Source organism: Rhinolophus ferrumequinum, chromosome 7 (assembly GCF_004115265.2).
Source record: "Rhinolophus ferrumequinum isolate MPI-CBG mRhiFer1 chromosome 7, mRhiFer1_v1.p, whole genome shotgun sequence".
Lineage (NCBI taxonomy): Eukaryota > Metazoa > Chordata > Mammalia > Chiroptera > Rhinolophidae > Rhinolophus > Rhinolophus ferrumequinum.
Window position 1 is genome coordinate 10,670,043 of NC_046290.1, and position 10,652 is coordinate 10,680,694.

Sequence of the window (10,652 nt, forward strand, 5' to 3'; positions counted from 1 at the left end):
GGTCTTACATTAATTTTTGCTCCAAAAGATGCAGTAGAGCTGATGGTCCAGCTAGGTCTTATTTTCGGGGAAACAGGATAATAAACTAAAACACCATTACATCTTCCCACAGGACAGTGAAGACTGAAGCCTTCAATATTTTTATAAACAGGATCAAACGATAATTGGCCACAGTTTGGTTTGAAGATACGAAATCATATAGAGGCTGAACACAGGGTTAACACTAGAATGCCAGGAACCAGTCGTACTTACAGGTATCAGCTACATTCCAAGTGAATTTCTAGAAGTATCTAAAGCACAGTCAATCTGATCAACACCTCACTCCTCTGAAGTCTACTGAGGTAACGTAAAGCTAATGAGGGGAAAGGGTATCAAAGAGAAGATTGTTTCCTGTCAGGCCCAGAGGTTGTGCTTCTCCCCTTGGTTCTGAAGTACCACAGTTGGCCATGTCCTTTATTGCTCACACCCACCAATTGTCATCTTCTCTTCTTTTGAAATTGCTTTAAATCGCTGCATGCGTTAAACATGCAGACTGGCAGGGGGGCATAGACCTTATCCTGGGGCTTGGGGGAGAGACCCCGAATGGAGGCATCGCAAGTGAATATTCACGTTAAAATCCCATGGACACATCCTTTTTGTCTTCCCAAGGAGAGACATAAGAGCACTTCTTGACCCAGAGGATTTTGAAATAGCACAGGTCTGCTAAAATCATGACTGGATAACATTTCCAGCAACTACTTTGATCTTATGACCCAGTAAAGTGAGGCGTGTCGATGGAGAGGCTGGGGAAAGTTGATGAGTGGAAATTCAGAACCAAGAAAATGTCCTCTGTAGATCAGCTAACAGGCACACAGATATTTCCTTTCCTTCCCCTCTTCCTTTTCTTTTTTAAACTACAGTAGTATTTCCTTTTCATAAAGGGGATATAAATATTTACGCATCCAACGGAGGTGTTGCTAATGACACTGAGTTTCTATTATCATCTTCAGAATGTGGTGCAGCAGATCTATTCCAGGTATTTCCACGCTGTGATGCCAGTGGCCAACTTTGATAAATAAGTGCTAGATCCATTTTCTTCTGATCTCTGCTAAACGTACCCGATGATGTTTTCCCACTAGACATCAGTTGAACCCATCCACGGAACGATGCAAGCCTCTGAATGAAGAAAGTGGGATGTTTAGCTGCTGATTCAAGTACACAGGTCCAGACATATATACATTTGAAGTATGGATGGATGGTGTGCCCCTTTGTAAGTGTTTGTTATGATAGCAGGGCTGTTAAGTATACTTTATCAACTACGATTTCCTGGGTGGAGGGATCAGGAAGCATGAGCGGTGGCTATGAAAATGCCATCGCTGTCACCATCTCTCATCGCCTATACCATGACCAACTGCCTCCTGTAACTGCTTCCTTCATTATTTTGTTGGGATAAAGAAGCAGTGGCCAAAGTGAGTTGTTCACTGCCATCTCCTGAGATGGCTTGGAGTCATCGAGACATCAATAGGCTTGGGATCAAAAATACCAGATCTATGGCTTATTAGGTATTGTAACCTGGGGCAGGTCACTTAATCTTTCTTCACTGGCTTCCTCTCTCCCGTGTGGACATTTTAAGTTTAATTTGAACATGCCTTTGGTTTGAGAATGGGCTTTGGTGCTTCAGTGTATGTTTTGGTAAATGGTAATTCTTCACCTACTGAGTAAGCAATTAGCTAGGCTTGGTGCAGCTTTGAAAATACAGGGTTAACTTAGTGTTTTGGGATTTAGTTTGTGACACTACCAACATGTTTTAAATTTTGTCTTCTTTCCCATGTTACTAACATATCACTTTCCTACTCAAAGAAGTTGGCTCATGAGTGGGCACAGTAACATTCCAGGGGGCTTTGTGGCAGAGGAGGGACAGGTAGGCACCAAGTGCCTTGGTATTCTCAACCCTGGAAACCTGTTTCTCAAGTCCTTTTCTGTTTTGTCTGCTCCATTTTGGCCTCTGAAGGGAAAAAACATGGAGAGCAGTGTCATGGTAGTGACAGCAAAACCCAAAGGAGAGGGAAGAGGCCGTGACTGAGCGGTCTGGGCAACACTGATCGAGGTCCTGACCACTGCCAATGGCTCTGGCCACGTGCGTCAGTGAGGACAGAGGTGACCCACCAGCCACACTGCGGGGCTGTGCTCAGCTGGCAGCTCTGGGAACTTGAGCAGCCCGAGTTGTGGTGAGCATGAGCAGAGTAGGCCACAGTCCTGTGTGGAAGAGGGGGCCAAAACCAACGAGGGCTTGTGAAGGAGATGGTGAACACCCACGGTCTCAGGGGGTGTCAGAGGCAAACGGGAGCCCGGGCTCATGGGTCCTGTTCACTTGTCCTTGAATGGTCTAGAAGAGCATTTGTGATTTGGGCTGTCCAACTTAGCCACTGAGAATGACCTATTCAAACAACTGGTATAAACCAATAGAAGGAAGCAAGAGCAGATCTTCATTATATCATAACCACACTTTTCTCACGCTGAACTTTCCTGATTGGTTTTCTCAAAGCATAGGTACATAATGCAATAAAATACTCTTACCAACAATGTCATGTTGCAAACAATGTAATGGTGCTTCATGGTGACAATCCAGGAGGAATTTTAAGATTTGAACTTTCATCTGTTTCATTCTAGATAAGTGAATGTTGACTTTCTTTCCCAGGTTTCTATCATGTGTTCAGAGCAGAAGGAAACTAAATTTAATTTAAAGAGTATAAGCAAGCACCTCTGAATACTCACAAATAGGTGTAGCCTACACATTTGAAATAACCTCCCAGGAGATCCAATCAACCAGGAGCTTTCTTCTTCACGGAATGCAGAACTTTCTAGCCATCAGTAACACCGGACTTGGAAGTTGAAGTTGATGAGAAGTGTTACATCAGGAGTAAAATACGAGATGTATTCTCTTAGAGTGAGCTCTAACATTGAGAAATGGATTCACCTACGTAAAACTATACTATGCCTGAGTACCTGAGTGTGATCCTCGGAACAAACATGCTTATATATCAGAGAGCACGAGATCTTTGCCATATTAAGTTGTATCCTAGTTTCCCTGAGAAGCTCTCTTTGTACTTCTGGGAGCAGGTCCAGCTTCAGATCCTTCCCCTAGACGGCCCCTGGGTTCCTTATGAAAAGTCTGCAGCTCCTTCCTAGGTCCCTGCAAATCAGGGAAGGTGACCATTTCTTAGCCCCAGATTTCCCGAGTTGGATCATACTTCCTCTGCTAATTAAACTGGATGACCTTATTGCAGGTACTTAACCTTAGTTGCTTGATCTTGAAAGTAAGAATCACAGCACCTATCATATAGAATTGTTGGGAGAATTAATTAAATTAATACAGGTAAATCAGAAGAGCACTCAAGGGATTCCTCACAGAAAAAGTAGATCAGCTCAAAAGTTACTTTGTCACTACCTAAACAAACAACTGTAGATATATTAATTTTATTTTCAATTCCACTTGACCAATCACCCTTTAGAAACTAGGGATTCTCAAACTTTAGATTGCATCGCAATCGCCTGGAGGGTTGTTAAAACACACATAGATGGGTCCCATCCCCAGATGTTCTGATTGACCTGAGAAATTGTATCCCTAACAAGTTTCAAGGGAATTCTGTTATTGCTGGCCTGGGGACTGCACTGAATCATTGTTACAGACCTCTGACCTTATTAAATACTCTCTCTGTTAAGCAAACTCTTTTGTTCTAAATGGGACAAGGTCAGGTTTAAAGTACATTAATCTATTTATGATTCATTTACAATAATAACAGAGGGCAGCCGGACGGCTCAGTTTGTTAGAGCTCGAGCTCTCAACAACAAGATTGCTGGTTCAATTCCCGCGTGGGATGGTGGGATGGTGGGCTGCGCCCCCTGCAACTAAAGATTGAAAATGGCGACTGGACTTGGAGCTGAGCTGCACCCTCCACAACTAGATTAAAGGACAATGACCTGGAGGTGATGGGCCCTGGAGAAACACACTGTTCCCCAATATTGCCCAGTAAAATTTATTTAAAAAAATAAATTAATAAATAAAAATAAAATAACATCAGAATTTATAAGCAAAAGCATACTTTCCAAGACTATTTTGTAAGTTGATTTCTATGAATGGAAAATTCAAGAAAGAAAATAGAGAACAAACTGAGGACATGGATATAAATTTGATCCTTATAGGCATCACCAAATCTTGTTCAACTTTGGGTATCAACTATGGCTTGCTTTATGTCTATTGTTTTTATTCACAAAACCAAAATGAAAAGCTAGGACTCACTATGTTTTTAGAATTATGTAGAGCAGATGATACAATCAAGGACCTAAAGAACTTTTCTTCACTTTTTGCTAAGTGCCAGCTGCAAAGACTTCTGAGATCACAGGGAGAAACAAAATCTCATCCGCTTGATAGAAAATGAAAATCCCCATAGCATTTAGGAGACTTGGAGAGGAAGTGGCGTTCACTTCACGATATGGAGAAGGACATGGGGTAAGGACCCAGAACTCTGAGCCTGCTTTCCGTCACGTTACACACAGAGAAGGGACACAGACATGCTAGAGATAATCTATATTGGATACAGATGTCCCCAAATGAGCAAGGTTATTCTGTTAAACTGCCACGGTAACACCAGCTGCTTATGAAATCATGAGGAGAGAGCGTTGAGGAGGGTTACATGTTCAGACATGTATTTACAACAATTTTACAAACCTCATTATTTCCAAAGAAGAACAAGATGAAACCAGCCTGTTTATAAAACCAGACTTGCTAATTAGATCTACCATCTCCCACCCCCTAGAACACCATTTCAGCAAAATATATGCACTAAATGGAGAATTGAGGCAATTATGCAGAGTGTCCAAGAAAAAAAGCCCCCTTTGATTCAATTAAGTGTCTGCTTTAGTAGGCAGACTTAACTTACATAAATGAAATTGAATCTCATCCCCTTATCACACAGGATGGATTCAGACTTCATGTTTTAAAATGGCATCTGGCTAACAGTTCCTGAAGAAACCTCCCCCAGCTTCCTCAAACATTTTGCTTCACTTTCTGATCTTTCTGGCTAACGATCAATCCATCAGTCAGTCAATGAATGAATTAACAATGACTCAGGGGGCTCTGAAAAGTACAACTGATGGGCAAATATTTCCAGAATTTTGAGGCACTTTCCAATGACTATACAATTGATGGAAATTTATAGACTGTTTGATTCTGACTCAGAAAGGTAAGGATGGTACCAATCACATGATACCAGTCATTCTCGTCTACATGGAAATACAAAATGAGGCATTAATGATTTTGGAAATGTGGTAGTACCTTTCTGCTTTCTTCCAGACGGAAATTCCAGAGCATGAAGGAACCTTGAAGGAGAACATCATGCCAGGGGAGGTAACCCAAGTAATGTACTTTGGATGCAGTCACAGAAACAGCCCAGGAAGCATTTTGAACATTTCGATTGGATGAGAGATGAATCAAAATTTAAATCTAATACATAGTCTACATAGCATAACTTAACACAACATAACTTATGTGAACATAACAACATAACTATAAAGCTTTCTATTATACAAAGTAACCCAGACCATGTCTGCTTGATTCATCTTTTTATCTCATTCTCTCTGAGAATGGAGGTAAAAGATATAAAAGATTAGCTAAGGTTTCCTTTCCACAGCATTTGTCCCAAATCTAGAATTGATGCAACAGGGGCATGAGATTTGACCCTAGAGGGCTTCCCTCAGGTTTAACTCATTTAGTAACAGAAAATGTGTTTTTATGATCACTCCACAACTATGGTTGATGATACCTGAAATAAAAACTGTTTTTATTTTGAACCTACCCTTACCAACTATGGTTAAAGTCTTGCATACCTGAGACACTGAATTAGAAGTACTAAAAGTTTCATTTGTTTTCGTTAGTCATAAAATTATGGATGCATAAACAATATCATGCCCAATTGCATTGCAAGTTACTTGAGTAATAATTTTTGGCCTCTTTAAAGTTCATGTTGAAGATAGAAGTTATTGGAGATTTTTAATTAGGAAAATGTAATAAATTCACTCAGAAGCTGATACTAGATGTTACTGAATAGTTCTTCACAAAATTTTTCATACGAGATCTATAAATGTCCCCTTGTTAATGTTTAAACATCAATGTGCACAGTATGTTTTCAACTGTTTCTTAAAAGCATAGAAAATGGCTATAAGATAATACACTCAAAATATTAAGTAACAGCTGTATATTTTCAATGTCTTGAGTATAAATTTCCTAAGCATTTTTAACTTTTCTATACTGTATATTTATAAGTCTGAATAAAATGTATAATTTTAAGTCAGAAAAAAATCAACCGTAAAAATTTATTATCTACAATGTTATATACTGTAACACAACTGCATAAAAATTCAAGGCAAAAGACTGAAAAAACATTAAATCAAAGTGTTAACAGTATTTTTGCCAAATTTTGGACATTTTAATAGTGACCATGTTTTAGGCCTATAAGGGATTAATGAAAGAAACATGAACATATTTTAATGATGATTTATCTTTGAAGAATAACTGTAGAAAAGAATTCCACTGACGAGTTTTATGACACAATTATAATAAAAAAATCATACTCATAATAACAAGAAATAACATTTTTGTGCCAAGCACTATCTAAGAATGTGCATTCTTTGTCACATTTTATCTCTAAAACAACCTTATGAGATATATTGTTATGAGAACCATTTTGCAGATGAGAATGCTGAGGCTAAAAGGAAGTAAAAAAGTGTAACTTGGCCAACAGCTAGCAAGGTCAACGTTTAGACCAAAATCTCTGGTCTAAAAGCAAAAGAATAAAGATGAAAATGAAATAGACGGAAAAGGCTCCCTCCCACCCAGGTCAGGACCTGTTTACTTGCACTAGATTAACTTCCAAAGGAGAAGGGCCCTTTTCCAGCCTAGGTATACCCCAACTCATGGACATCTACGTTTTATAAACTTATATACTTTCATATGGTCTTTGCCTGCATAACAACTCCCCATGTGAATGATCTGTATACTTGGCAACCCTAGACAACCCCCTTTCTTTCATTGTTTTTGTAATATCTGAGAGAGGAGGTGGGGTGCAATGGGGAGCGGGAGGGGAGAAAGAGGAGGAGACATAGTTTCAAAACCTCATTCTGCCATTTACTGAGAGTGTGACTCTGGACAGTGTCCTCATTTGCAAATGATAATGCCCATCTCTTGGATTTGCTGTGGAAAAAAAATAAGATGTACGGAAAAAAATATCACACATAGTTCAGGCTTACTGCATGGGGGTTTTACACATTTTTCCAATTTTCAGAATCAGTAAAGTAATTTTAAACATCATAAAACTTCATAATAACTTGAGGCAAATACAGTAATTAAATTGCATGGGTTCCAGGAAGAAAGGGATGCTTGGGTAGGTATATTTCTAACTTTCTAAGGACGACATCAAAAAGCAAAACCATTCCCTCTCATACATTGCAAGGTGTGTCTCTGGCCAAGAATGAACAGAAGACGCCTTGGAGTGTCCACCTGTGTATTCTAATGCAACAGGGAGCCAAGATGGTGGATTTATATCCACTCCATCACCTTCAAATGTATGCTCCAGCTTCCTATGAATACACCCCAGAGAGATTAGTAGAATAAATGCCATTTTTATAGTGTCCAGGAGGTCAAGAATTCAAGAGGTGTGAGTATTTCTACCAGGCAGTAAAATGTCAGAGGAAAGCTACGAGTCTCAGTCACCACGCCATCTGTCAGGTCCCTGGGGCTGTTGCCTTCTGGTTCCTGCAGATCTAAGGCTGAGTCACAACAAACTGTGGGAAAGAGAAGTCCAGAATGAGGCCTATTGATCTTGCAGTGTTATCCCTCCTATGCTCTTACCCTCCCTACCCCCATCTTTTCTGTGTGGAATCATGATCACAACTAAGGCCATAACGTAGAAAAGGATCTCTCCACTGTATAACTTACTGTACCTCACAGGCAGGACTGTCTTCCCCAAACCCCCTCCCAGTGGCTCATACAGGAATTTTTGCAACATCCTTCACTTCTTCCTCCTTGTGATAGCTTTGTAATGTGTTGACTTGGCTAAGCTGAACTACAACCTCCGGAATTCCCTTTCTAATATGTTTGTGGTTTGGATGATGAGCTGCAAGGGATATCTCTCATAAGAGTTGGAGGATGGAAGTAAGTCATCTGCCAATTTGTAGTATACACACACCTTCTCCCCAGTATTCAATCAAACACTGTTCTAAGTGCTGCTATCAAGGGATTTTTCACATGTAATTAATGCTTAATCAGTTGACTTTATGTTTATTAAAGGGGAGATGATCCTGTTGGGCCTGGCTTCTGTGGTTTTCCAGGGGATGAAGCCCAATGTCCTTGACATACCCTTAAAGTTCTGCACTACCTGGCCCCTTCCCACAACTTCACTGTCCCTTCATGTCACATTCCACTTTTTTTCACTGCTACCCTGTGATCTGAAATGTTCTTCCGACATTCCCTACATGGTAGGCAGAATAACAGTCTCCCAAAGATGTCACATCCTAATCCCTGGAAACTCTGAGTACGCCATGTTATGTGGCAAGGTAGAATTAAGATTTCTGGTGGAATTAAGGTTCCTACCTGCTGATGTTCAGGTTGAATGCTTAACCTGGATTATCTGGGTGGGCCCAGTAGTATCTTTATTAGTGAAAGAGGAAAGTAGGAAAGTCAGACTCAGAGTCTGAGAGAAATTTGAAGGTGCTGTAATGTGGGTTTTGCAGATGGAGGAAGGAGGCCATGATCAAAAGAACAAAGGTAGTCTCTTGATGCTGGAAAAGGCAAGGAAACAGATTATTTCACTGAGCCTACAGAAGGAAGAGAACTTGCCTAATATCTTGATTTTAGCCTGGCAAGACCCATTTTGGATTTCTGACTTCCAAAATTGTTTAATAAATTTGTACGTGTTAGGTCATCAAGTTTGTAGTAATTTGTTAAAGCAGCAAAGGGAAATTAATCTAGCCACAAATGAGAATTCACACAGCAGTTACATTTCAAAACTGAGGGAAAATATTATTAACTTTTAATTTTATAAATAAAACTAATCACCATCTAGTAGTCCCTAATTTCATTAATGAAAGAACTTTTTAACTTTTTGTTTTGAAAAAGAAATCAAATGTACAGAAGATTTACAAGAATAATACAAAGAACTCCCATTTAGGCTTTATCCGACTCACTAATTTTTAGTATCTTGCCACATTTGTTTATTATTCTCATTCTCTGTCTTATTTTTTCTCAACAATTCTCTCTCTCTCGCTCTCTCTCTCTCTCTCTCTCTCTCTCTCTCTCTCTGTCTCTCTATATACACACAAATGCAAGTAGTTATTATTAAAGTTTAACACAAAAACAATTAGGAGAAGCACAATCTCAGAATAAAGCAAAATCAATTATAACTTCACAATATGTTCCTTACATTTTCTTTATTTTACCTTGGAAAATTTCATGATGGAGGAGTACTGGTTCTAGTACAAGCATGTGGAAACCACTGCCCACTCTTATATATCTTTACACTTAACTTTAAATATCTCATTTTAAAGAAAGCTTTATACCCCCACACTTATTAATTCCGCAAATTTGTGTTCCTCTGGAAACCTGAACTTCTTACTGTCCCCCATAACATTCGCGTCCTTCCCACCACTCCTGCTAGACTGCAATCTCTTTAAAGACAGTCACCAGAGTCTCATGTACCATATCATCTGCTTAGGACAGCATCTGGCATAGAAGACATATTCTTTAAAAGTATTTGTTGGTCATGTTAAAGGATTGGAAAGAAAACCAATAAAGTATAAAATATAAAGTTCATTTTAAAAGCATCATTGTATGAGTCTCAAACACAGAAGCCAAACTCAAAGGCAACATACAAATAAAGTTTTCTATGAACATTCACGTACAAGTCTTTGTAGGGACATATGGTTTCTTCTCTCTTGTGTAAATACTGAGGAATGGAATAACTGTATTATAATAAGGTAAGTGCATGTTTAACGTTTTAAGAAATTGCCAAACAGTTTTCACAGAGTTTGTAGCATTTTAAATTCCCAGCAGAAGTATATGGAAGTTCCAGATACTCTTCATTCTAGCTAACACATAATATGGTCAGTCTCTTTTATTTTATCCATTTTGTCAAATATGTAGTGATTTCTCATTATGGTTTCAATTTTCATTACTCTAATGACAAATGATATTTAGCATGCTTGCTTTCCATTCATATTTCTTCTCTGGTGAAATGTTTATTCAAATTTTTTGAAACTTTTTAACTTATTTTAATTTTTTCATGTATTTATTTAACTTATTGTTGAGTTTTGAGAGTTTTTTAAATACTCTAGATACAGTACCTTATCAAATGTGTGCTTTGTAAATATTTTCTCCCTGCCTAGGGACGGGAATTAATTACAAAATGAATATTTTAGAATGATAGAACTGTTATATCCTGTGGTGGAAGTTTGTGACTGCATGCATATGGGAAAGCACATGGATCTATACACCTGAAAGCTGGTTTTTATGATATACTAAGTATATCATGGAAAATACTATCTTTGCATCAAAAACTATAAACGAGAGGATTTGGGGGAGATGGCAAAGTAGGAAGCACCAGCCATCTGTTTACTGACGT